General features: G+C 47.9%; 1 long non-coding RNA gene across 1 annotated transcript; it reads right to left on the reverse strand.

The window, feature by feature from the left end:
* Window positions 1-1568: 1568 nt before the first annotated feature.
* LOC125758909 (uncharacterized) lies at window positions 1569-6406 on the reverse strand. The gene is made up of 3 exons (XR_007416456.1): window positions 6170-6406; window positions 5262-5339; window positions 1569-4385 (listed from the first exon to the last, which is right to left on the reverse strand). It is a non-coding gene; the product is annotated as an uncharacterized LOC125758909 (long non-coding RNA).
* Window positions 6407-27238: the final 20832 nt, after the last annotated feature.

The following is a 27238-nucleotide window of genomic DNA, read 5'->3' on the forward strand; positions in this document are numbered from 1 at the left end:
TCGTCGCGTACCACTGATCTGATGAGGTCGCAGAGAGCTTTGATATTGATGTTACTGCCGGCAGCTCCAACCTGGCCCATCGGTGAAGCGACATTGATCTGGCGGTCGTACACAGCCGACCGCTGCTGCAGCATCTTTTCCATGGTCGTGGCTTCGGTTAAAAACTCCGCCACAGTCTTTGGGGGACTTCGGACGAGGCCATCGAAGAGATGCTCCTTAACTCCTCGCATTAAGTGACGCAGCTTCTTATTTTCTGCCATAGCCGGGTCAGCACGACGGAAGAGGCTCGTCATGTCCTCAACGTACATCATCACGCTTTCGTTCGGCATTTGAATGAGCGATTGAATGGCCCGCTCCGCTCGTTCACGGCGATTGGGATTAGCGTAACTTTCCAGCAGCTGACGGCAAAACACACTCCACGTCGAGAAGGGTTCACGGTTCTCGTACCAGGTACGAGCGCCATCCTCGAGGCTGAAGTACACGTTCCTCAGCTTGTTGGCGTCGGTCCACCCGTTGAAATCAGCGACGCGTTCAAAGTAGCCAACCAGTCCTCGACGTCCTCTAAGACGGAGCCATGGAACACCCTTGGCACTCGTGGCTTCTGCAGCTTGTAATTGGCAGTTGAAGTGCCTTCCATACCGTTTTCGGGTGGTGCAGTTAACGTCATCTCGGGTAGAGGTTCACGTTCGGGGGGCAATCCTCGGAATCTTCGGCTGGCCCTGTGGACAGGTGTTGTCACTGCAGGTACAGGGCTACCAGGAGGCGTTAGGACCATTGGCTGGGAGTACCCAGCACCTCCACCAGTGGTCACGTGCGAAAAGAAGGTCCCCGGGCAAGAAATACCACGCTGGCAGAAAGACTGACGCAGTTCTAACAATATGGCCACGCCACAAAACGAACAAAGACAAAGTGAGAGCGCGCGCCGTCCCAAACGACTTCTTTGTTTGTTTTTGCTCGATGCACGCTCGTGCTCGCCGCAGTTAATCATCCAGGTGGCATTATTCATTCCAGCAAAAATCGGAGTGCTGTGAAGGAATGTAAAGCGAAGACAAGACGAGCGCTGTTTCCAATTCCATTCGTCTTCGTCTTACATCCTCGCTGTCCCTTCACAAGATGCACAAACGCCCATTTGTTTTACCTAAACGCGTGAGCGTCGACCCAGGGGAGTGAAACTTCCTATACCCTCCATGGAACGCGATATTCGCTCGCAGCGCCGGACGAACGCCTGGTGTTTGGGGGCGGTACGAAAACATGGCGGCGCATTGCAGACACGCACTGGGGGACGCCATCTTGATGAGGACTGAGGATCCGAGTGGCGAGGGGGGGGGGGATTTAGCGCCAAATTCAATTGGGATGCACCAGCAAGCCAAATTGAGTGAGTGGAAAGTATTCAGATGGCGAGCACACGACCTTCTTCCTGTGGCGCAACCCGCCACATGATGAAAACGGCCATCATTGCGTTCTGATTGATGGTCTGCTCATCCACCTATTTGTGCACTACTTATTCTAAGTAAGACGTTGTTTTTGTTTACGTGTACACATAAATTAGACAAGAATAAAGAGCAGAGTTTGTTTGAATGTTTTATTGCCTAAACGTACGGTTTATGCAGTAAAAATACAACTTGAATGTTTTACGTTTTTGGTCGCATACAAAAGTGGACCGCACATGCCAGCATGCTAATAACCTAGTATCAATCCATTGCACATTGCCGCACATACGTCTATACAAAGACAAAAGAAAAACAGTAATAACTATACACAAGTTCACAGCACGTATCCCGATATAAAATCATCCCATGAGTGGGACAAGATAATACGGCACACCGCACACTTAGGATGCAAGAGGAAATTGATACAAAACCATAAGGTACCGGAGTTAGACATTGCTACATTTTCTATTCAGCATCAGGTTTCTTTATAGAAGCTTAAGCAAAAATTTACAAAATACTGAAGCCACTATAGAGTGTTCTGATAAAATAACACGAAGGGTTTATGCTTTCTTCAGCGTAACATACCTATATCGCTTAATGAAAAAAACAAAAACAAAATACAAGCAGATAAATAGTAAATAGTACACACACATGTCCGCTTCAGAGGCAGAAAATGGTGACCTCAGCTATAGAAGTAGCGGTGACTCAAAAATATGGAAGTAGCGCCTACTTTTGCGCATATGTGTGTCTTTTTGTCGTCCGTGTTTGAGCGCTCAGTTTTTTCAAGACCTCAAATATGCAAACAGAATCCTAAAAGTTACAAAAACTTCCGCATTTTTCGTGCTGCAGCAGATTTTCTGGTGCGTTGTTTAGCCAAGGAGATGTTCACGAAGAGAATATGCCACAACAGGCGAATCCTTGCAAAGAGGTGCACAAAGGCTTTCTTGCATTCTTCAGAGCAGAATTTTTGCCTTCCCATACAACTGTACAAAATGCCTGCCAAAACTCCACTCACATTAGGCAGGTGCGCCACAACACCAATATATTCCAAAAAGCAAGCTTCCATGGCCTTAATATCCTGAAAGCAATCGTCAGAAGGCATTGTTACATTGCCAAATAAATCTGAGGAGATGTTGCTTGCCTTAAACATAGCAAAATACTGGTGTGATGCACAAAGCTGGCGGTCGGCATTCTTCAAAAGGGTGTTGAACACACAGTCTGGAGGCCTGTACAACAAAAATTGCCGTACGAGATATCCCCCAACATAGTAGAGAACGTTATCCTCTACTATATCAAGGCTAGCGGGCTGTTCCTCATCAGGAAGCATATCGACTGTCTGTGCTGCATCACAAGTAGTAGGAAGCGAATGAGGTGGCTCTGACATTTGTGCCAACACAGTGCTGCGATCCTGTTCACAGTTTCCTTCTGAAAAAAGGGCAACCAGTTTGCCAACAGAAATGTGTTTCAGACCTGATGTGAAGTGAAGCACATTTGGGTTGTGATTGCAGCCATGCTTTAACCTAAGCAGCCCGAAAAGGTTCTCCAGGGGGTCCTGCTGTAGCCAGCGAGTCAAGAGAACACGAAAATCAAAATCTTGGAAGAGGTCGTCCCAGAGGAGAAGGATAGCCTTTAAGGTGACCTTCCATGCCTCAACTGTGTGTGGTTGCCGAGGCCCGTCAAATTTTCAGCTTTCAACCCACGACAGGCACTCCCGCAAAAAGGCTAGGTGTTCGGACCCTTCCGAAATTGCATAACGTAACTTGTCACTGGCTTTTTTTACAGAAGAGCTATTCAGACAGTCGAATAACTTATCTATCTTCTCGAGAAAATCAGCTGTTGGTTTGGCGGATGCCGGCAACACGCCAAGAGCAATGAATACATCAATGGCCACTGAGACCGATTCGCTCATCACCTGGCTGGCATATTTAACTTTCATGTTATTGAAAGGCTTCCGGTAAATGTGGTTGTCGGTTAGTTTCTTCGCCAATTTGAGTTTGAGAGGATGCGAGCTTTCGTATAGTTGCGTAATGAAAGACCAATCCACAATTTGTTGCCCGATATGGAGCTTGTGAGGTGCGCGGAGATTATTCCTTGTGCATTTAAGTAAGTGTGGTGTGTCATATAGGAAATAAATCTTGCGGCCTTCAAGCACAAAAAACGGCTCTTCAGGCGTCACACCTAGCTTATTTGCCAAAGTGATGTTGCTTCCCCCCTGGTCGCAGATGAGCGCCTTCACAAACAACCGGGCTCCCTGCAGCTGCTTGATTAATGTTATGATCAGATGATGAAGAGTATCTGCGGGAGTTTTGGTCCTTGATACTGTGTAAGCAACAGGTTGAATCCACGTTTTTGAAATGCCTGCCACAAGTATCAGGAGCGCTGAATTTGCCACGGCTGGTGTTCTTTGCCTACCGTCATCGCAGAATCCCATCACAATGTCATGCTTTGCATCATACTGCAGATGTTCCTTCAAGGACATTTCGTCAAATATTAATGTGCACACACGATCTGTTAAATTCCAATTTCGGGTAGCTTCTTCGAGGGCTTCAATAGCGGTTGGAATAACTCCGGGAGTCATCGGAATATTTGATAACCACTGCTTCAGCGACCTTACAGTTGGCATGTAAAGCAGTCTTGACAGATGTCTGTACGCTTTCGGACCATGAAAGTATAAGTTTAAAGCGAACTGGCGGTGCTCGGGCGACCACCTCCGTCCTCTACGTTTCACACCATTAATTTTAACTTGAGTCTCAAGCAATCTAAATAATGTCTTGCGGACGTAGGGCCTGATAGCGTTCAACGCCTCGGACTGGGAAAGCTTTTTAACCTTTCTCTTGCCAATTCTTGACAGTGCCTTCCGAAGCCTTGAATTTATCTTCTCCAGGTTCTTCATCTTTCTGGCTGTCCGGGGCGAGCACCTAGAAGGCTTGTGTTGTCGACCCGCTGGATTGGAACCTGAAAGATTTAGAAAAAAAGCTCATTTATACTGTGTTTTTGTGAAAGCTGACCATGATCTTTAAACCTAGTAAAAGTTCTAGCGGCTTTCAGAATTGAAGTGATTACTTCCATGAGTAATCAGTTGTTCATATTTAGTTCTCGATCCTTCACTTATTCAAACTTGGGGCATTGGGAACAGGCCTCTGATAAGCACACTGCTGGGCATTGAGCCTACTAATGGCATGTATAAGCATCGTGGGAAACATGAAGCGCCAACTAATTTTTACTAATCATTAGCATACTCCTTGTTAACAAACATTATTGGTTATACGTTTAAAATGGTATGTTTAGGAAAAAAACAACGAATTCATAGTCTTTTCTTTAAAAAACACTAATCCCTCTTATAATAATAATAATAATATCTGGGGTTTAACGTCCCAAAACCACGATATGATTATGAGGGACGCCGTAGTGGAGGGCTCCGGAAAATTCGACCACCTGGGGTTCTTTAACGTGTACCTAAGTCTAAGCACACGGGCCTCAAACATTTTCGCCTCCATCGAAAATGCAGCCGCTGCGGCCGGGATTCGATCCCGCGGCCTGCGGGTCAGCAGTCGAGCGCCATAACCACTAGACCACCGCGGCGGGGCACTAATCCCTCTTAAGAGGCAACAAACAAGCAAGAAAGGGATAAGACAAGCACTCGTCTCGTCCTGCCTTTCGGTATACATCGCTCTGGTTCTCGTCCCCTAGCAATGAACTAGCTCGCCCAGCTGACACCCTAGTGCACTTTAGGATCTGTTAAATGGTACGTGACATTAAAACGATAGCTGCAGGGCATTAATTTATCTGGAATAGTTTTAAAGAGCTTAGAGAGCAAAACAATTTGCGTACATGAGGGCTCAGTCTGTTGAACTTCTTCATCGGCGCTGTGAGCGGGCATTGCAGTGGTATTCGCGGGCCGAGGAGAGCCTGTGAAGGGAGATTAACGTAGCACAGGTTTTAGCGTGGCATACATACAGCTGGTATTAGGCGTCACATTAAATAATTACAATTACGGCATCAATAATTTATGTGGAATAGTTTTCAAGAGCTTAGAAAGTAAAACAATTTGCGTACATGGGGGCTCAGCCTGTTGAACTTCTTCATCGGCGCTTTGAGCGGGCATTTTAGTGGCATTCGCGGGCCGAGGAGAGCCTGTGAAGAGACATTAACGTAGCACAGATTTCAGCGCGACATACATGCAGCTTTGAACTAGGGTGTCGTAGAATATATATATATATATATATATATATATTTCTAAAAGGCCAGTTCTGTTGCTCCCACTGTCAGAGCTATCGCGCAATTGTTTTAACAGCGACACCAAGTTGGCCGCTACTCACTCGCCATGTGCGAAATAGCTGATAACGCGCCACATGGAGTACTCTCTCCAGTTATGAGGTCATTTTCGCCTTGCTGTAAAACGCTACGCCACGGGTAAAATAGCAGAGACAACTGAATCAGAATCGAGCAGGTTACATATAGAGCGTTTTGAGTGAGACGTTTGCTCTAAATTTAACGATTGTGAAGCCGGCAAATTTTTTACTTAGCTAGTTATATCTACCAGCAAAATCATGCCGGCGAATTCATGGATGCTGTGTACACCATGCGTTGGTATTGGTGTAATCTGCGCGAGAATCTTAAAAATGCTGAGTCATGATAACTCGGACAGGTACACATATTGAGTATTAAGTCATTTCTGTAAATAGATGTAGAGGCATGAAAGTTTGTGCTGTTGTATGATCACTTTACAGTATTCCCACCTGGACTTTCGACGTGTGTCTGCCCATCGCCAAAGATGGAAACTGTTGGCACAGCACATCTTAGCAGCCTTGTCTGTCCAGGGTCTGCGTAGTCTCTGCTGGTGAAATGGGCAGAGCACAGGCGGTAGCTGCTGTAGATCTGACGAGGTGGTAAATGAGCCAGGTCCTGCCGTCTCGCATACTGAAGCCAAGCGCGAGATCTGGAAAATCAACGTGTGCGTGTGTAGTATTTGGGTTAGAATGGATTTATTTCTGTTTTCAGGCGTAGATGGATAGCTTTGAGTGAAAACTGGCTTCTTTATTCGAAGTAAGCATTATTTGATATATTTCTCATCTTCCTTTCTTAATTGAATTTTTGTAACCAAGACGACTTGTGATAGCAATCCTGAAAGCAAACTTTAAAATAAAATCTGTCTTTATTATTAAGAGACGCGGATGCATGCTTCTACTTGCGCGATAGCAATGTTTGGTGGCAACGACCCCAGCTTTCCTCCTAATTCAAAATATATTTTTGCAGACAATAGCGGTCATCCCACACCAAAATCTCTAAACAACTATTCGTACATATATACCCTCGCGCACTGCGTATTCCTCAGGTATTTCTCGCGCCCTGCTGCAAATCTTTCATAAAAACCTTGTTAAAACCGGTAATAAATTAGTAGAACACGTAAGTTTACATTGTCCAATTATTTATGGGCTTCTAGCTGCAACTGCATTCTTGTAAATATATCGTAATTGTACTTAAGGCTGAAACTGAAAACATGAAATTGAAGTGTACATTATAAATTATTAGTTTATAAATTTTTTCCTAAATTCCTCTGCAATATGCCGTGGATTTACGTGAGGCCAAAATGAAAACACACAATTGAAACGCATTAATGTAATAACACCCGTCTAAACTCGCAAGTGTAATAATTTATGTACTCAGTACTTAATTAACATATTACTAACAACACATGCTATGAACGTATATGGACCCTCACTTATAGCCAAAAGACTATGGGAGTCGCCTTCCTCCAGATAAATAGGCTGATAATATTACTAACCGTATTATAATAATAACAATAATAATAATAACGCATGCAACGAGAACAGACTGAACGCAGGCAATCAAAAGGTAATAAAAAGAGTGCGCATAAGCTTACACTGTTCTATTAGTTACTGTATATGCTGCTACAAATACATTTGTGACATGCCTTGCATTGCCTTGAGCCAAAGTGCAACATCGAAATGCAATGCACAATCGAAACGCATTAAATTAAAAACGCAAGTATAAACAATCGTGTGTAGCAAATGTATTCGCTGGAATAATTTCCAGATGCTCTGCCGTGCATGTCATGTATAATTGAAGCCGAAAAGCAGACAATCAGAATGTAATGAATAAATCATGTGCGTGTATGCTCAATTAAATTACACAGTTATTACGTCATGAACCAAAATGCCTTCTAAATTATTTATGTCTCAAAAAACATCAGGATTATTTGTTACTACAAGGTCAATAATGTTGGCGGCGCTTGATGTGCGACATGTAGGATTAGTAATAGTTTGCGATAGGGAAAAAATTACACCATTTCCCGCTAAAGGGGACCACGAGGCGACGCGAAGCCGGAGCACTTGCACGATCGTGTTCCGTTGGCGTTCGTTGGGCATGCTACCGACCTCGCCTCGTGGAATGCGAAGAGGAACGCTGCGCGCGTCTTGTCTTCCCTCTAGCCTGGCTGTTAATTCTCACAGGGCGAGCGCGGAACGCGGTTGACAGGCGCGCGAGTGGGCGGCAGCGTAGCAGAGGAGAGAGAGGGGGAGGGGACGCGCATGCCCCGGTGCTCATCACGGCGTTGCGCAGGAGAGAATTTCGGCATGTCTAGCCTGCGTTTCAGAGGAATATCGGAGAGGGTGAGTGGAGAGGGGGAAAGGTAGAGAGGGAGGGGAGAGGGCGAGTGGAGAGGCGGAAAGGGAAGAGGAGGTGTGTGGAGAGGGTATGCGCATGCGCAGTAAGGGTGGTCAAGCCGCACACCACCACCACCACCACCGGTTTGAACTCCGCTATCCGCCCCGTGCATCGGTATGGTGGCGCCACCGCTCGGCTCAGGCGGTTGCACCTTCTCCCAACCCCCCATAGGATCCCATGAATTTTGAATGAAGTTTGCGATTCCGTTGCGCAAAAACAAACTAGCGCCATCTCTCGACCATACGCCACACCGACGACGCAACATCTCCTCTTGCTTCCACCGATATGCCACGCTCCAAGGTGACTTCACTCTCCACTTTCTTTTATTTCTTTCTGTGGCCGTGAGGGCGCACGGTGTGCACTGTGCAGTAGCGCATCCGACAAGACCGGCTGGGCTCGTCGCTTTCGTCGCGCCTTCCTTGAACGTTGCAACGTTAATATTGTGTTAAGGCGGTGGCCACACGTCGGACGATGAGCCCTGATTTCGTTCAGCTGCCATCTCATCAACGGCAATGTTTCAGACGCCTGAGTTGTGTACTTTTGTCCGTTGGTTGCTGGACAAGATGGCCTCCTACAAGACCGCGTTTTTCCAAGGCAGCTGTGTGCGTAGTTCTCGGCGTCGCAGCAGTTTGATGACGCGAGGACGTCAACTGGTGCTACATCGTGGGAACTGCTCAAATGACTGCAACCTTTACGACATTGTGGCAGAATATTCTAGCGTACTGTACGCGCACGATTGTGCTACACTTAAAATACCGCGCTTGGCCTCGCACGTCAACCTGGTACGCCTGTGTGCAACAAGTGTGTTGTTATCGTTGTTGCGTCGGTTAATATTGAATTGCAATTGGAATACCGTTTTTGCAAAGGTAAGTGAAGCTGTAAGTAGTTGGCCTTCTATATGCTCGCTACTCCACGAACATTACTTCCAGAATCGCATTTTATGTTGAGCTGCACGTACCAAAGGAGAATCTTGCATAAGAGATACATTACAGGCGTGCGCATTTCCTATATAAATCTGAGTAATGCCACGCATGCGCATTGCCTATATAAGTCTGAGTAATGCCATGCTCAATTTAAAGCGCATGTGTTAGAGGATTGTGGCTTCAATGGTGAAAGTGATTAGATATTCCGAAATATATGATTGCAATGCAATTAGAACTTTCTCATATGTTAACACGGTCTGTGAACAAAAAAAAACGCTGTGTGAATGTTTGTTGGTCATTTGCTAAAGTACTTTCACGCATTATTATGCAGCTGTGTGAAGGCTGTTAAAACGTTCAGCAAGTTAGATTTTGGTTTTCTTGGCCTAGTTGAGTGCTACGAGTGTTGGGCGAAGATAAAAACGCGTGTCTTTTGTTCGTTTATTAAGCAGGCATACAGCCTTAATATTCATTGTTGTTGTACTGTTTGGGGTGTTCAATAAAACAAGAATGCTGTTTTGTTCTGCAACAGCTTTTATTTCGTCTGTGTTAACACATCACGCAAACAACTTGGACACATGCACGTAAGAAACGTACGCAGTGCATCGCGCGCACGCATAAGAAAACGGGCCTGTCATTTTAAAACAAATAATATAGAACAATCGACGTAACAAACGGCATGGTGGCCTAGTGGAGCAGCGTCGGCAGTACAAATATCAAACCAGAATGAAAAATGAATAGAAAAACGGCGAGTAACGGGCGCTTTGCCCATGGCTTTTATGAGCCGTGCGTATCCACCTTTCGCCACCGTTCGCCGTTGGTGGCGCCACCAGTACAGCTCAAAGCAGCAGCGCACGAGGCGGACAAGATGCTTCGCATCTAAAATCGAGACACGACAAAGGAAACATATGAGCGTCGCTCTCACTTTCTGTGAAGGATTGCGTGAACCAGTATATAATAGGGAAAGTAATATCTTTGAATATGACAGAATATTGTCACGTGGACGTGACGTCGACGAACACAGCAGTCGGCGTTTGTAAGATGAAACTGTTTATTTGGCCGAACTTGTGGCCGGAAAATGAGAACTAGAACTACAGCAATGCACGCTGTACAATGATAGCGGCGAACAGGGCGTCGTCCGTCGATCAACTGACAAGCGATCAAGCGCGTCGACTTTTATACAGGCGCTATCGAACTTTCCAGCAATATCGCTGGTGGCGGCGTTATCTCTAGACAAAACTGGAACATTCGCGTGCGGGGCGCAATCTTAACAAACCGATCTACTACAATCGCGACGCTTCTAGAACACTACTTCGCGGACAGCGTCGAGCGTTGACAACCGTCCCTGCCGGTCAAACCCGAATACATCAAAACAAGACAAGAAGTGGGTATGGCATTGCCACCCTCTGAAAAAGCATCGTCCCGATGCTTATGAAAGAACATAGAAGAGAAAAAAACAAAACAAACCAAGTGCATACACAAATAAATTACAATAACGAAGGAAAAAATAGAGTCCCCAGGCTCGCTAACGCGCAAAAAACGGCTTAAGGCGCACGACATGGACGACTTCAGGTCGCGCACGGCACCGCTGAGAGTTCGTAATGCCGTCAGGGGCAACCTCATAGTCGAGTGCGCCGAGGCGTCGAAGTACCCTGTACGGTCCGAAGTATCGTCGAAGAAGCTTCTCACTAAGTCCTCGTCGGCGTATTGGCGTCCATACCCATACACGGTCACCGGGTTGGTATTCCATGTGGCGTCGTCGAAGGTTGTAGCGGCGGCTGTCAGTCGTCTATTTGTTCTTTATCCGTAGGCGGGCGAGCTGTCGTGCTTCTTCGGCGCGCTGTAGGCAGGTGGTCACGTCGATGTTTTCCTCGTCGGTCACGTTTGGTAGCATGGCGTCGAGCGTCGTTGCCGGGCTCCTTCCGTAGACCAACTTGTATGGCGTCATCTGCGTCGTTTCCTGTACGGCCGTGTTGTACGCGAAGGTCACGTACGGAAGGATGGCGTCCCACGTCTTGTGTTCGACGTCGACGTACATGGCCAGCATGTCGGCGATGGTCTTATTTAGACGCTCGGTGAGGCCGTTGGTCCGTGGGTGGTACGCGGTGGTGCGGCGATGGCTTGTGTGGCTGTATTCCAAGATCGCCTGAGTTAGGTCAGCTGTGAACGCCGTACCTCTGTCGGTGATGAGAACCTCTGGGGCGCCGTGTCGAAGGACGATGCTCTCAACGAAGAACTTGGCTACCTCAGCGGCACTGCCTTTGGGCAGGGCTTTTGTTTCGGCGTAGCGGGTGAGGTAGTCGGTAGCCACGACGATCCATTTATTTCCGCAAGTCGACGTTGGGAACGGCCCCAGGAGGTCCATCCCGATCTGCTGGAATGGTCGACGAGGAGGCTCGATCGGCTGAAGGAAGCCTGCTGGTCTTGTGGGCGGTGTCTTCCGTCACTCACAGTCTCGGCACGTCCTTACGTAGCGAGTGACGTCGGCGGCAAGGCGCGGCCAGTAGTACTTTTCGTGTACTCGTGCGAGCGTTCGGGAAAGTCCGAGGTGTCCAGCCGTCGGGTCGTCGTGCAGGGCATGCAAAATTTCTGGTCGCAGTCCCGAAGGTACAACGATAAGGTAGCTGGCTCGGGCCGGAGAGAAGTTCTTCTTTACGAGGACGTTGTTTTTCAAAGAAAATGATGCCAATCCTCGCCTGAATACTTTTGGGACAACGATGGTCCTGCCCTCTAGGTATTCCACTAGACCCTTCAGTTCAGGGTCGGCTCGCTGTCGTTCGGCGAAGTCTTCAGTACTTATGGCTCCCAAGAAGCTGTCATCATCCTGGTCGTCGGGCGTTGGTGGGTCGACGGGGGCACGAGACAAGCGGTGGGCGTCGGAGTGTTTCCTTCCGGACTTGTACACGACAGTAATGTCAAATTCTTGAAGTCTCAGGCTCCACCGTGCGAGGAGACCTGAAGGGTCCTTCAAGTTAGCTAGCCAACACAAGGCGTGATGGTCGCTCACAACTTTGAAGGGCCTGCCGTAGAGATAGGGGCGAAACTTTGACGTAGCCCAGATGATGGCGAGGCACTCCTTTTCTGTTGTGGAATAGTTGACCTCTGCTTTAGACAGCGACCGGCTAGCAGAACTGATAACCCTTTCCAGTCCGCCCGCCCGCTGCACAAGGACGGCGCCGAGTCCTATGCTGCTTGCATCGGTGTGAATCTCCGTATCGGCGTATTCGTCGAAATGCGCAAGTATCGGAGGTGTCTGCAGGCGTCGTTTCAGTTCATGAAATGCTTCGACTTGCGCTGTTTGCCACCTGAATTCGACGTCGGTCTTCGTGAGCTGCGTTAGTGGCTCGGCGATCCGTGAAAAGTCTTTGACAAAGCGTCTGTAATAGGCGCACAAGCCGAGAAATCGGCGCACGGCCTTCTTGTCGGTGTGTGGCGAGAAAGCGGCGATGGCAGCTGTTTTCTGCGGGTCTGGGAGCACTCCAGTCTTGCTGATCACGTGACCCAGAAACAAGAGCTCCTCGTACGCGAAGCGACACTTTTCTGGCTTCAGGGTGAGCCCGGAGTTCTTGATTGCTTGAAGTACGGATTGAAGTCGCTGGAGGTGTTCGTCGAAGTTCGAGGAATACACAACGACGTCGTCCAAGTAAACAAGGCAAGTCTGCCACTTCAAGCCAGCTAATACAGTATCCATGACTCGTTGGAAAGTCGCAGGTGCCGAGCAAAGACCGAAGGGCATGACCTTGAACTCGAACAGGCCGTCCGGCGTTATAAAGGCGGTCTTTTCTCGGTCTGTCTCGTCGACTTCAATTTGCCAGTAGCCGGTCTTGAGGTCCATCGACGAAAAGTAATTCGCGTTGTGTAGTCGATCCAGGGTGTCGTCTATCCGTGGGAGAGGGTATACGTCCTTCTTTGTGATTTTGTTCAGGCGACGATAATCGACGCAGAAACGTAGGGTCCCATCCTTCTTCACTAATACCACGGGAGACGCCCACGGGCTGTTGGACGGCTGGATGATGTTGTCGCGTAGCATTTCATCCACTTGTTTCTTAACGGCTTGTATTTCAGCTTGTATTTCAGCTTGTATTTCAGCTAGTATTTGGCCATCGCTGTAGGCTGTCATTAGCGCGGCGTTAAATTCGCATTTGATGGCTATGGTGAAGGCGGCGCATCATCATCGGAGTCACTGTCCACCTGGGCTGGTTCGAGAACCCTTCTGCATCATGTTTTTGTATCTGCGCTCGAACCGAATTTATCTCATCAACGTATAATCCCGGCTCTTTACTTTCAAATGCATGGAGCTTATGAAGTAAATCATAAAGATAACGTTTTTCAGCAGTTTTTCTGTGGGTCAACTCGCATGAAATACCAATTGCCTCATACTTAACTTTCTCTTTGAACATTTCCCACTGAGCAAAAATTGGCAGCTGTCGACATTGTGTTACCTCGCGTAGCAATTCGTTGATTATTTTTTCGAAACATTCTTCACGCAAGAGCTGTACGTTAAGCTTCCATAGTTCCCAGTTTGGAGGAACATTACGAAATTTTGGGGGACCCCATGAAACGGCTACTAAGCAATGGTCTGTAAAAAAATCACAGTTTCGCCGCAAGGGCGAAGCAATGAATGCGATAGCAAGAAACTAATGCTATACCAATGGATACTCTCAGTTTGAACAGCGCTCCTGTTACAAAGACGGCCGAAGCAGCGAAGGAAACTAGCGTGCTTCAAGTGTCGAGCTGTGACACTTGATAGTTCGCGCTCATCTTCTGTTTGTTCGTTAAGCGGCGTCGTTTAGCGGCGCTCCGCAACATGAGCGCGGACATCACGGTTAAAGCTTGAAACATCTCTCTTGCCCTCACCACGAGAAAACCGCGCGGGCAGACAGCGGAAGGCCAAGGTTCTCCTTGCGCAAATATAAGAAGCGAGCGAGCTCGCCGACGACTTTTAAATGCGCTCGTCGCGCTCCTAGCGCCATCTCGCTGGTAATGAAGAAACGCTTATGAGAGAGAGCGGATCGAGGCATTCCTGGAACACTTTCAAGGCTTGCTGAAAGGACTGATCAACTGCATCATATTTGCAATCAAACAGAATCAAGTAATCATCGACAAAGCGAAAGCACTTACTAACATTCATCCCAGCCAACCGTTCATGAAGCTTTCTATCCAAATGAGCTAGATACAAATCGCTTAACACGGGGGCGATGCACGAGCCTATGCACACGCCTGTTTTTTGCAGAAAGACTTCACCATTCCACTCTGCAAAGGTGGAAGCAAGGTAGAGCTTCAGCACATCCAGGAAGCCCGAAACGGAAATACCACACTTGTTTTGGAAGGCAACACCACCAAATTCGAAAATTGCCTTTTCAATGGCATTTATGAGTGGTTTGTGTGGAATAGAATAATAAAGGTCTTTTATGTCGATGGAAACGCCCCCACAACGACTGGGAACATGTTGGCTGAGGTGACTGACAATCTGCGAAGAACTTTTTACTAAGAAAGGATCGTGAACTGGCAGCAACTTTAGGTAACTCTGAAGCCAGGAGGCAACACACTTCTGCCATGTGTCCCGTTCAGAGATAATGACACGAAAGGGCATGTCAACCTTATGCGTCTTCACAGAAAAAAATAAATTCAGCGTCAATTCAGCGCACTAGGATCATAATTGAGGCCGCAAAAAGCTCAAGGAAGTTGCATCAGTAAACCGTTCATTTCCTTATCGGAAAAAGAATTGACGTATTTGAATTCTTCGGCACGTGGTGTCGCAAGGTGATATCTTGGTTCTTTGGGGGTTCTTTCTTGCAATTTAGGTTTTTTTGGTTTCTTTTTTTTAAGTGCCTGGATAAGCATGTGATCTTATTCTGGTCTGGAGCCTATATATATGTGCGTTTTTGTAATGAAAACCAATTGGATGCTACGCGTGTCCTCGTCGTTTGTATGTGTACCGTGTAAAATTTTTGCGCTGAGCAGTTTAATAATTGTGTTTTCTGTTGTTTCTGCGGCTAGGCCTAATCTGCGTCTCACTCTCTCATTTTTTGCTTGGTGTGTGAGGCCTGATCTGCTGGAATGGCTCTGACGCCACCCGTTCATCTGCGTGGTCAGGACTAATGAAGAAACGTGGCAACTGCAAGACACTGCCGATGGTGCAGAAAAGCAGCAATTATTCGTCAGGTCGAAGGTGGCTAACCTGACTCCGAAATTGCTCCGAAGTTTTCACCGGGCTGGACAATGATCAGATGACGCGTCGGGTTCTCGAACCAGCCCAGGTGGACAGTGACTCCGATGATGATGCGCCGCCTTCACCATAGCCATCAAATGCGAATTTAACGCCGCGCTAATGACAGCCTACAGCGATGGCCAAATACTAGCTGAAATACAAGCTGAATTGCTTGCGTGTGTGTGTGTGTGTGTGTGTGTGTGTGTGTGTGTGTGTGTGTGTGTGTGTGTGTGTGTGTGTGTGTGTGTGTGTGTGTGTGTGTGTGTGTGTGTGTGTGTGTGTGTGTGTGTGTGTGTGTGTGTGTGTGTGTGTGTGTAAATGTGTGAACAGACGTACATTGACAAGTTTTTCCAGCCACTGCGTTAAGAAGGGTGTTATTTTTTTCTAGCAAATCCTTTTTTTTCGGACTCTCGATTTGTCTGACTTTTCGGTGGTTCCCAACGAATCCGAATGAATGGTTGGCTACTGTATGACACTACCTACAGACTACCGGACACATTATAAGACGCTAATCAACCCGCACAGTTCATGAAAGTGAACGGTACACGGGAAAAGACGACGCCGATCACCCGCCACAAGTTCTCCGCGTGTATGTCGTTGTGCGGCTACGGCCGCAGTCACAACTTCTACACGTGCAAAAAAACATTTTTTTCTCGGGTTTATAAGTTTGCCATAATAATTAAGAATATTGTATTGGAAGCATGTTGATTTCACGCCACCATCTGTGCTTAGTATATCATTTTAAATTGTAAAAGAAAAAACAATCCATACGTCACAAGACGTTATGGCGCTGCGAGCGCGTGTGACCTGTGTGAGGCTTGCGTTTGTTACGCGCCGCTGTAAGGCATTCCGCTTGGGGAACTCCTGGGTACGCAACACCGCGCGGCCCCAAGCCCGCGGGAACCCAGCAATAAAACGCTCTAATGCCCCCGCGCGCTCCTAGCGCCGCCGCGCGGCACCTGCGGCGGCATAGCAAGCTCTCCCCATAGCGTTACGGATGAGTTTCGTGACCAGAAAAGCATTGAAGGACTCTGGTATTACCCACGTTTTTTTTTTTTTTTTGGATGTTACCCTCAAGGCACTAATTAGTCAATGTTTTCTTATCTTTTCAGTTTCGTGTCCCGAATTCCAAGAGCCATCCTCGTGCTGGCTACATCTTGGACATTGTAGGAGGCCGGGACATCCAATTTCTGACTGTCTACTTCCTACCACCTGGTGGGTACCTAAATAGATTTGCGTCTTCACCCATGCCACGTTCAGATGGAGCGAAGTCCTACTACAACGTACTGACTCGGTAATAAAAGGAAAACAACTAGCAGCACGGCAAACAGCGGATCAGCTCCAATTGAGTCACGCGTCTTCCTCAGCCATCAGCGATGCCGCATACAAATAATCGAAAAACTTACGATGCGCTAATAGAAGGTGTCATCATTTGAGGAGAGAAACGGCTAGGTGTCACTCTCCAGTAACCTACACTTCTACTCGCGCACACCCAACGTTTCGGGAGCGCGATAAGTAGAGCTCCGTAGCTTGATCCGTGAACGCGCGAAGGCGTTCCGCTGCCTGCTGGCGCGTCTCACAGCAACAAAGCACTCACTCAAACTGTATTGAAGAGAAATGGAGTGGAAATCGAGGAGCCAGCCTCCGCGGCGCGGAGTAGGGCGCCTCGTAGCTACCGCGCCGAATGAAAGAGCGCTGACATCGAGGCGACCTTGCGCTGAGACTACCGAAGCGCGGCCCGTCCGCGCTCGTTGGTCTCACGATGCAGTACTCCTTCACTTCACCTCTCCAAGACGGCGACATCGCCTCACGCCAACAAGGTCGGTGCGAAAGATGGAAGATGTGAAAAATATAAGGCGCCTTTGTAGCGGTTCAAGCACGAGCGTCTGTGGCGCAGTGGTTATAGCACCCGACTCCCATCGTCGCGTACGGAGTGGTCGTGGGTTGGACTCCCAGGTCAAACTTCCTAATCTGCATTTTACTGACGTATTTCCGTGACGGAAATTTGTAAGTGAAGTATTGTTGGACCTCGGCATAAGACACTATTGCGTTAAAAATGGTTGCAAAATGGCACCACGAGCTCTTCTCTGCTCCGAATAAGACTTCGAGGCTTTGTGACCGCATCTCTTCAAGAGGTGCGTGCGGCGAGAAGCCTGCGAAGTACTTTTTTGTGTTGCGCTACGAGGCTCATTCGACCTCTGCCAATGTTTATAGAGCCGAAACCGGACGCTGTACTAGGGAGTGTGTTTTATCAATTAAGAATGGAACGCGGTGCCGTTATCCTTTCCGCTGTGACTGGTGTGGCTCTGTACCGCAGTTTGAGCGTAGGCAAATTCTTGGAAGAAGCCCGGATGCACTTGCTCAGGAACTGCTAGAGACATTTCTTATTAGACTGAAACGCGACTCTTGCATCAGCGTGCCGATGTTATTGCTGCACAATATTCAGCGGTTTATTTAGCTGTTTGATTTGGTCCCCTTTCTGTTAATCTGGTTTGTAAGTTTGCGCCTTGCCGTTTCACGAAGCTACGCACCAAATGGCCTAACACCGCGTACTCTTACGCTACACTCATCACGATCGAGGAACACGGAAAATAATACGAGCAGCAGAAAGGGACAAGGTTGACTGCTAGTGTTTCAGTGTGCCATGTATTGCAATGTTTAATAAAGAATTGTGCTATCTAGCTGCAGCACGTGAATGATAATCTACGAGTTTTCTGTTTTGATATTAAACGATGCTCTTTACCCCTGAGCTGTAGAAGCTCCTCATTCCGCCGGTTTGCGTCACCAGAAAATTATCGTCATCATGATAGTCACCTTATGAGTAGGGCTCCTTGTTTTCGGATAAATCCGAAAATATCCGATAAGCACTCGGCAGTACAATTCGGATTCATCCGATAAACGGTTCAGGAGGCCAGTACGACCCTATCCTCTTTTTTATCAAAAGAGCATGTTCTAAGATGTCAATGATATATCTGTCGGTTTGGCCGTTGTGAACTTTATTTCACGTCAACAGTATCTCCTGCACCACACCCATCGCACATTTAACAAGGGGCTTGTGGCGCAAATAGTCAGTGACGTCCACGTATCTAAGGATCCCAGGATCGCGAGACGACAGCTTGATACACGTTCCCCGGGCAATATTGAGGCGCACCACACGACATCGTATATACGGGCCTCGTAGTGCATGCTTCCGTGTATACCAAGACGCCTTAAAGTTGTAATATGCCACACCAAGGTGTTTTGTATTCAAGTATTTGTGCTTGTGTGTATAGGTGTTTGCGCGTTCAAACTTTCCAGACAACTAATTTACGCTCCGCTTGTTCTGGTGCTTTCGTATTCATACATGATTTCATCTAAGATATTGGAGTATTGTGAATAACGTGAAATTAAACTTGGAATATCGGAGAATTGGGAATTTGCGAAAAATAAACAGCGAAAAACGCCGAATTTCCGCAACACTCCGGAAAACACTGTCCGTATTGCAAAAAAAAAAAATAAACAGCGAAAACACGGAGCTTTGTTGAGGTTCCTTGTTGTTGGTGCTTATCAACGCGATAGCGGTGAACAGCTCGTTTCACAGAAATGTCGGCGTCGTTCGTTGTAAGCGAAAAAAATTCACCCCACCTGCCCGAAGGGAATCGTGAGGAAATGCGAATGCATTTGTTTGGGCGCGAGTGTGCGGCGAAGTAATTATATAATGAATGACGAGACGGTGATTTGTAGGGTAACCATTTATTTAACACCTGTTTGCGTTATCGTTGCACTTGACGGCCACGATCACTGCCTTGTGGTCGGTAAAGTGCGCGGTCAGAGGGTCTTTGAGAAGCATGCGGGCGTCACAGTTTCAGGTAAAGAGTAGATCAGTGCAAGTACCGTGAATGGTTGTGGGGCAGAGTTCGGATGCGGTAGAGGCACACTGCATAGAGTGCTTGGCGCGCATGTCCTCGACAAGCCACTGTCCACTCGTCTTTCGCACGTCAACGTTAGTCATCAACCAACACAACGGGGTCAGAGCTTTTGGAGCGCGCACAGACACTTTCCATGGCCGCATCGAGCTGCGCGGCAACGGCGTCTCGGGCGAGGTTGGCTCGCTTCAGGCGCTTGCGTTCGGCATCACGCGCTCTTCGCTTCGCAGCCTTGTCTTCCACGTCAGCCATCTCGCGTCAGCCAAAGCCGGCGAACGGGTCGAGAGTAGAGCGCGCGCTCCGCTCCATTTATATACGCTTGCGAGCGAGCGAACGGGAGAGCGTGGCGCCCGCCGAGAGGAGAAGCGCCGAAGCACGCGCTTACCCTCGCCCACACTCTCCCACACACGCGGGAGCTCCGCCGAGATCCGCGATGCGAGCGCCCTCACGCGCCCGAGCGTGCTACTCCTCTCCACTCACTCTCCTCTGATCCGCCCGCACCACCTGCTCCGGTTGCTAGGGGCGAGGAGGAGCGCGCGCGCTCGCAGCTGTTGCTATGGGAGAGGGGGGCGGGAGCGGAGAGATCGGGGACGCCGCACGGCGCCTGACATAGCTCGACTAAAAAATGCATTCGCATTTAAAATCAGCGTAAGTTGTGCAACTGGACGAATGATAGAAAAAATGCTTGGCACGAATGGGCATCGCACCGAGGCCTGCTTGCCAAGCATGTGTTCTACCACAGAGCGACGTCCGTGTTCGAAATCGATTTGGAAAAAAAAAACAGTATGTTTAGTAGTGCGAGGAGTGTTATATTGCGTGGCAGATGCGTAGCATTTCACCAGCGGTCAAAGCATATGAGTTGCGCAACGAGGTTTAAAGTTCTACGCATGACTTATAGTTCTAGGCACTATAGCATGACAAAGCGCCGAGACATGAATAATCATCAACATCAGCATAAAAAAGTGGCCAGATGTGCAGGTGCGCGTGTTGTCTTACGGAGTGGGCACTTTGGCAATGGCAATAAAATTTACGGCGTAGTGGGCAACAGGAGGCATTCTGGGATAGTTGTTACGAGTACAGACGTTCGTTTCCCAGCGGCATGGCTGACACCGAGAAGCGAAGGCAGGCCAGCGATTGAGAAGGCGATTACGCTGTCGTGCTTTACTCCTGAAAGCGATGCTCAAGAGCTCCTTTCTTTCACCGATTTCTGGGGAGGCTGTATTCGGAGTTTATTTTTTTAAAAGCGAAGCTGTTTCGCAAATCATTCGTTGTGAGTCGATCGCAGAAAACCGTCATCATCATAAACGGGTGTGTGCCACAGAAATTGGGAAAATCCCACTACTCACCACCGGTCCGCTAAAAAAGAAGAAGACAACGGTTAGCCCAGCAAACGACTGCGAAGCGACGGCGGCGAGCCGAAGGCGCAGAGTACGTGCAATTAGAGAATACTACGGGAAAGGCAACGGCGCCTGCGAGAAGACCCCGAAGTGGCGGAATGCCTGCGCTAACGCCGACGTACCCGTAGATCTATGAGAGATGCGAAAGCTTGTTTGAATGACAATGGTAGTGCAAAGAAACGGGACACAAGAAGGCAACTTGCGCCTTCATGTATGCCGTATTATTGCGCTACCATTGTTTTTTAAGTATGCCGTGCCAACAAGCCCACCTTGGAGCTTTAAGCGAACTCTTGATTTCAGCGCAAGTTTCTGTCTTTGGAGTTTGGATAACCCTGTCGTGTCTGTGACTGTCTGTGGTTTACCTCAAACCTCTCTGCGCTGAGAATCAGCGTATAAACAACGTAGCATCACTTAGCTAAGGCTCAGAAACAGCCTAGCATCAATGAGAATAATCTTGAGAACCGTCCAGTTTTGCTGTTTCGAGCCTTGTGCAGCATAGTGCAAGCTTTGCCAATCTTTTAAGAGCGAAGCTGCCTAGGCTGTCGGTGACTCGTGCTCCGTCGTCAAAAGCTGTCAAGAACCGGCATGCGCTCTCTTCGCAGTGAAGCTTGTGCTCCGTCGTGCAAAACTCTTCAGGTAGGTACGCGCCACAGGAATTGGGCAAGCCTGTTAATACCTAGCGCGTTATCGTGTACGATTTCAGTTAACTGCGGTATGGTCGACAAACCTCTGCGAAAACAGTGCTGGCTAGGATACAGGATTGCTTCATTTTCGAAAAATATGTTAACTGTTTTAAAATGCTACGTTCGAGGAGTTTACATGCCGTGCTCGTTAACGATATTGGTCTGGAATTTGATTCAATGGATTTACCTGCCGATTTGCAGATGGGAATAATTTTAGCTTTTTCCAATCGTCCGGTAGTGTTGATGTTTAGAGGGATTCACAGAAAATACAGCCGAATTATCTGCTACACCACTGTGCGTACCTTTTGTGAAGAAATTAGACCGACCGCCATGACTGCTCCGTCTTCTCCCCTTTTTGGGCCACCCTAATCATCCCCTGATGATAATACGTATGCCCCAGATGCGCCAATCGTTTTCTTCTATTTTCAACACATCTTCGCCGTCGCCAAATGAACACGCCGAATCGAAAGACCGGTATTGTGTCTCAGCACTTAGAAACTTCGTCAACTGGCTTGCGTCGAGTTCAGTAGTTAGAGGTTCAGGTGGTCACTATCGTTGCTGCATTTCGTAGATCATTTGCTGCGATGCGTCTGCTGGCGATGTCCAGCTTTCACTTCCCCTTTTGCTCTCAAAGCCTCCTGGGCAGACATTACCAAAGGAACTCGGCATTCTAGCCTCGCGAATCTTCTATAGACCATTATAGACCGACCATCAGGCAGGCAGGTGCACAGCAGGCGGTTTCAAGGGCCAATCCTGCGTGATCAGAAGTCATAATATTAATCACCTATAGGGTCTTCAGTATCGAAGCCGCCTTCATTATGGTAATTTGCACCTGTGCTTCATGTTCCTGCTGCTTCGAAGGCGGGAGCTACAGGACGGGTGTCGGGACAGAAATTCGTCACTCTGGCCTCGCACGTCTCGAAGTACTCATCGATGAGAAAATCTTGTGATGGGCGGAGTTACCTTTCACTGGGCGGAGTGCAGGGCTGTTGAGATGTTCCTCTCTATGTGCACGTCCAAGCCTTGCAAACCCCAGGCCGTCGTCGTGAAGGGCGAGTAGGTACGGAGCCGAAGTAGACGTGAGGACTCCTGTCTCGCGAGCCTCCAGACGACGTCTGGAGTCACGTTGCTGACCTCCATGGACTGTCTTGCCTGGCGAACATCGGGCCATTGTCGTGAAGGGCGAGTCAATACAGAGCCGAAGTAGACGTGAGGGCTCCCGTCTCGCGAGCCTCCAGACGACGCCTTGCGAACATGGGGCCGTCGTCGTGAAGGGCGAGTCAGTGCGGAGCCGAAGTAGACGTGAGGGCTCCCGCCTCGCGAGCCTCCAGACGATCCTTTTCGAACATGGGGCCGTCGTCGTGAAGGGCGAGTCAGTGCGGAGCCGAAGTAGACGTGAGGGCTCCCGTCGCGCGAGCCTCCAGACGACGCCTTGCGAACATGGGGCCGTCGTCGTGAAGGGCGAGTCAGCACGGAGCCGAAGTAGACGTGAGGGCTCCCGTCTCGCGAACCTCCAGACTATGCTTTTCGAACATGGGGCCGTCGTCGTGAAGGGCGAGTCAGTGCGGAGCCGAAGTAGACGTGAGGGCTCCCGTCTGGCGAGCCTCCAGACGATGCTTTTCGAACCTGGGGCCGTCGTCGTGAAGGGCGAGTCAGTGCGGAGCCGAAGTAGACGCGAGGGCTCCCGTCTCGCGAGCCTCCAGACGACGCCTTGCGAACATGGGGCCGTCGTCGTGAAGGGCGAGTCAGTACGGAGCCCAAGTAGACGTGAGGGCTCCCGTCTCGCGAGCCTCCAGACGATGATTTTCGAACATGGGGCCGTCGTCGTGAAGGGCGAGTCAGTGCGCAGCCGAAGTAGACGTGAGGGTTCCCGTCTCGCGAGCCTCCAGACGATGCTTTTCGAACATGGTGCCGCCGTCGTGAAGGGCGGGTCAGTGCGGAGCCGAAGTAGACGCGAGGGCTCCCGTCTCGCGAGCCTCCAGACGACGCCTTGCGAACATGGGGCCGTCGTCGTGAAGGGCGAGTCAGTACGGAGCCCAAGTAGACGTGAGGGCTCCCGTCTCGCGAGCCTCCAGACTATGCTTTTCGAACATGGGGCCGTCGTCGTGAAGGGCGAGTCAGTGCGGAGCCGAAGTAGACGTGAGGGCTCCCGTCTCGCGAGCCTCCAGACGATGCTTTTCGAACATGGGGCCGTCGTCGTGAAGGGCGAGTCAGTGCGCAGCCGAAGTAGACGTGAGGGCTTCCGTCTCGCGAGCCTCCAGACGATGCTTTTCGAACATGAGGCCGTCGTCGTGAAGGGCGAGTCAGTGCGGAGCCGAAGTAGACATGAGGGCTCCGGTCTCGCGAACCTCCAGACGATGCTTTTCGAACATGGTTCCGTCGTCGTGAAGGGCGGGTCAGTGCGGAGCCGAAGTAGACGTGAGGGCACCCGTCTCGCGAGCCTCCAGACGATGCTTTTCGAACATGGGGCCGTCGTCGTGAGGGGCGAGTCAGTGTGGAGCCGCAGTAGACGTGAGGGCTCCCGTCTCGCGGGCCTCCAGACGATGCTTTTCGAACATGGGGCCGTCGTCGTGAAGTGCGAGTCAGTACGTAGCCGAAGGAGACGTGAGGGCTCCCATTTCGCTAACCACCCGACGACGCCTGCAGTCACTCCAGTTCATGCATGCTCCTAGCAGTCTCAGTTCCAGCCGGAGTCGTGGTCCCGGGTTTCACGGCATCAAATGATGATGATCTCCTCGACTTGATGGCGCTCACCCACAAAGGGGGATGGGCCAAGAACCGGGCGGCAGGATGCTTAAGGTAATCACCAATTATACTAAACAAATCTTTAATTTAGGTTAAAAAATGTAATTGTTGAAGGAGCAAGCGGACAGACTATCGTTTCGGTAGTTTCTAAGATAAATAATAACAGATTTCGAATCAAGATTATGGACAGAGATAAATAGACTAACACGGTAATCTTTTTGTTTCACTGATGTAATCGAACACAGCAGAGCAGACATCCCTGTGGCTATACCCTAACAAAGTGCCGCCAAATGATAAAATTTCTGGAACATTCATTGCTAATCCTAACTTCTTAAATGGCGCTACAAGGTATCTTTTTCTCTGATTAGAGTAGCGGCGACAAAATAAAAAGAAATGATCTATTGTTTCAATTTCATTGCAAAACATGCGTAACGAGGACGCCTTGAGGCCAGCTTTATGTAGATAATTCAACTGCGGAATCCTACAACGCAATCTGGTGTATGAAACTTCTAATTGTCGAGATAAACACCATTGTTTCTTCCAGCCATATCTTAGATGTTCGAAGTCTTTAAATTTATCCAATGAGAATCTGCCTATTTCGCTTTGCAAACAAGCATTTCTGAATCTCAATGCTGTCGCGTAAGCCGTATCTGGTAAAATTGGGATGAGGGGTCCACTCAGGGCGATTGTGGCTAATGAGTCAGCCATTTCGTTCAAAGATAGTCCGCGGTGTCCTGGTACCCATAGCAACTGAACTTTTTGTAAGTTTGCCGGTATTAGGTGACTAAACAAACGAATGAGTGTTAAATTTGTTGTCGCAGAAAGTGCAGTACATACTGAGAGAGAATCTGTAATTATCACTGCTGTTGATTCACTTGAGGGAAGTTTGCGTAATGCTAGAACAATTGCCAATAATTCTGCAATGAATATAGGAGTATAATCTGGAAGTCGAACCGAAAAAGACCAGTCAAGAAAAGGAGAGAAGATGCCAACCCCCGCCTTCTCCTTTGATACTGATGCATCAGTCGCAATTATATTGCTTATTTTCAGGTGAGCTATATAATCTTCTAACTGGTTATTTAGATACCGAAATGGCATTTGTTTCGCAATACAAGGGAAAATATCGTCAAATTGTATGTGAAGATTTGAATTAGCATTACCTGTTGAGCCAATATGTTTAATTTTTACATTCAGTGGTTCAAGCAATCCTTGTACAAATATAATCTGTGGGGTGTGTAGTCGCGACCAATGTTTTTCAAAGAATAAACTCGGTTCTTTAATGAACACGTAAAATGATCGTCTCTGAGGCGAATCGTATATCTTGAGGAATGTTTGAACAGTAAGTAATTTGAATCTATTTAACAAAGAAGGTAGTCGCGCCTCCATATACAACACATTGTTAGCAACAAACTTTGGAAGTCCAAGGCACAAACGCATAGCTTCCCTTTCCAATAGTACTAGGGGTCTCATTTTATAAGTTGCGCTGCCAGAAAATAAAACGCACCCGAATTCCAAGATAGGCCGCAAATACATTTTATAAATCATTATCAGCGTATCTCTTCGCAATCCCGTTCTGCGGTTACCAAGCTTCCGCAGCCACCCCATTGCACGTGTTGCCTTAGAGTAAACTTCTTCAATATGACATCGCCAGTTTAATGTTTTATTATATATGATGCCCAAATATTTCAGGGAATCTACCTGTGGAATGAGCTCTTGACTATAAATCAGCGAGGTGTTGACAGGCTCCTTAAAAGAGAACGCAATAAGCGCGCTTTTCTTGACGTTCAACGTCATATGAATATTTTGCAGCCATGATTCCAGCGTATTGAGATAATTTTGTAACGTCTCATATAGTGAGTGCAGATCATTATTTGACGCGAAGAAAGCAATATCATCTGCGTACACATACAATTGAATATCCTGATGACTAGGAATGGAGCTTAAGAATATATTAAACAATACGGGCGACAGCACGGCCCCTTGTGGTACGCCACGTTTCTGCCTATATTTATTAGATGAGCAGCCATCTTTAAAACAATAAAATTCCCTTTCTCTTAAAAACTCTGAAACCCAAGCTGTTATGTAGTTTGGAAATCGGTAATTTTCCATCTGTTTAATGAGTATCGAATGCTCAACCTTATCGTACGCTTTAGCTAAATCCAGAGTAACTAACGCACAGTATTCTCGCCGACGCCGAGCCAGCTGTATTCGACTCTCTAAATCAACATGCGCACACCATATTGAGCATCCAGCTCTAAAGCCAATTTGACTGGGGTTTAGTATTGATTGATCATCTATATATTTATTTAACCGGACATTCAAAACTCTTTCTATGAGTTTAACCAGGTTAGGCGTGAGTGATCAAATGTAAAGAAATTTGACCGACCGCCATGACTGCTCCGTCTTCTTCCCATTTGTTTGTTTGCCCTAAGGAGACTGGCTCATACCCACGAGGGGGATTGGCCACACTGATAATTATATATGAAACTTCAAAAAGAAAAAAATAAGCACGAAACGCGATGTAAATAAAAAAAGGAAAGAGTTAAGAAGTTAACAAAGCCATAGGATAACGATTGAAAAAATGTATATATAGTAATAAAAAAGGAAAAAAAAAAGTTGGTTTCCGTGGTCGGTATCACTAGCAGCGTACTCTTCCTGTTGCTTGAACGAACTTGTGTAGCGCAGCTATAGTTGCACTGCGGCTTGCCCCAAACTGATTCGCTCCAAACGAAAACAGGCTAGAAGTAGTAAATTGTAAGCCCAGCCTACCAGTCGGCATTTCCAGAAACATTCTACGGAGTGAGGCGAAACGGCGGCATGATAGAAAAAAGTGATCTATTGTTTCTGGTTCATTGAAAACTGCACATATATTTGTTAAGGAAAAGCCAGATTTATGCAGGTAATGATTTAACCGGGGAACTCTACAGCGAAAGGGTGTGAGAGTCACCTCGCATTGACGTGAAAGACATTTGGTGGTGTTCCATGGGAACTGTATGTGCTGGTAATCCGCTGATTGTATGAGAGCTGTTTCGGTGTTTTTTAAGTATAACAGTCGTTTGAATCTCTCTCCGGTAATGAAAAAAAAAGGGGTACGACATTTAACGCTGGACCGTCTAAAGACGATTAAGATGATTAAGATAGATTTACCAGCGCAAAAAAGACAGGACATTTAGGAAGGACACACACTATGTGTGTCCTTCCTAAATGCATAGCAGCGCACATGGCATAAACATAACATAAACACAACACAAACATAACAT

The sequence above is a fragment of the Rhipicephalus sanguineus genome, chromosome 6 (assembly GCF_013339695.2).
Source record: "Rhipicephalus sanguineus isolate Rsan-2018 chromosome 6, BIME_Rsan_1.4, whole genome shotgun sequence".
In the NCBI taxonomy this organism is placed as follows: Eukaryota; Metazoa; Arthropoda; class Arachnida; order Ixodida; family Ixodidae; genus Rhipicephalus; species Rhipicephalus sanguineus.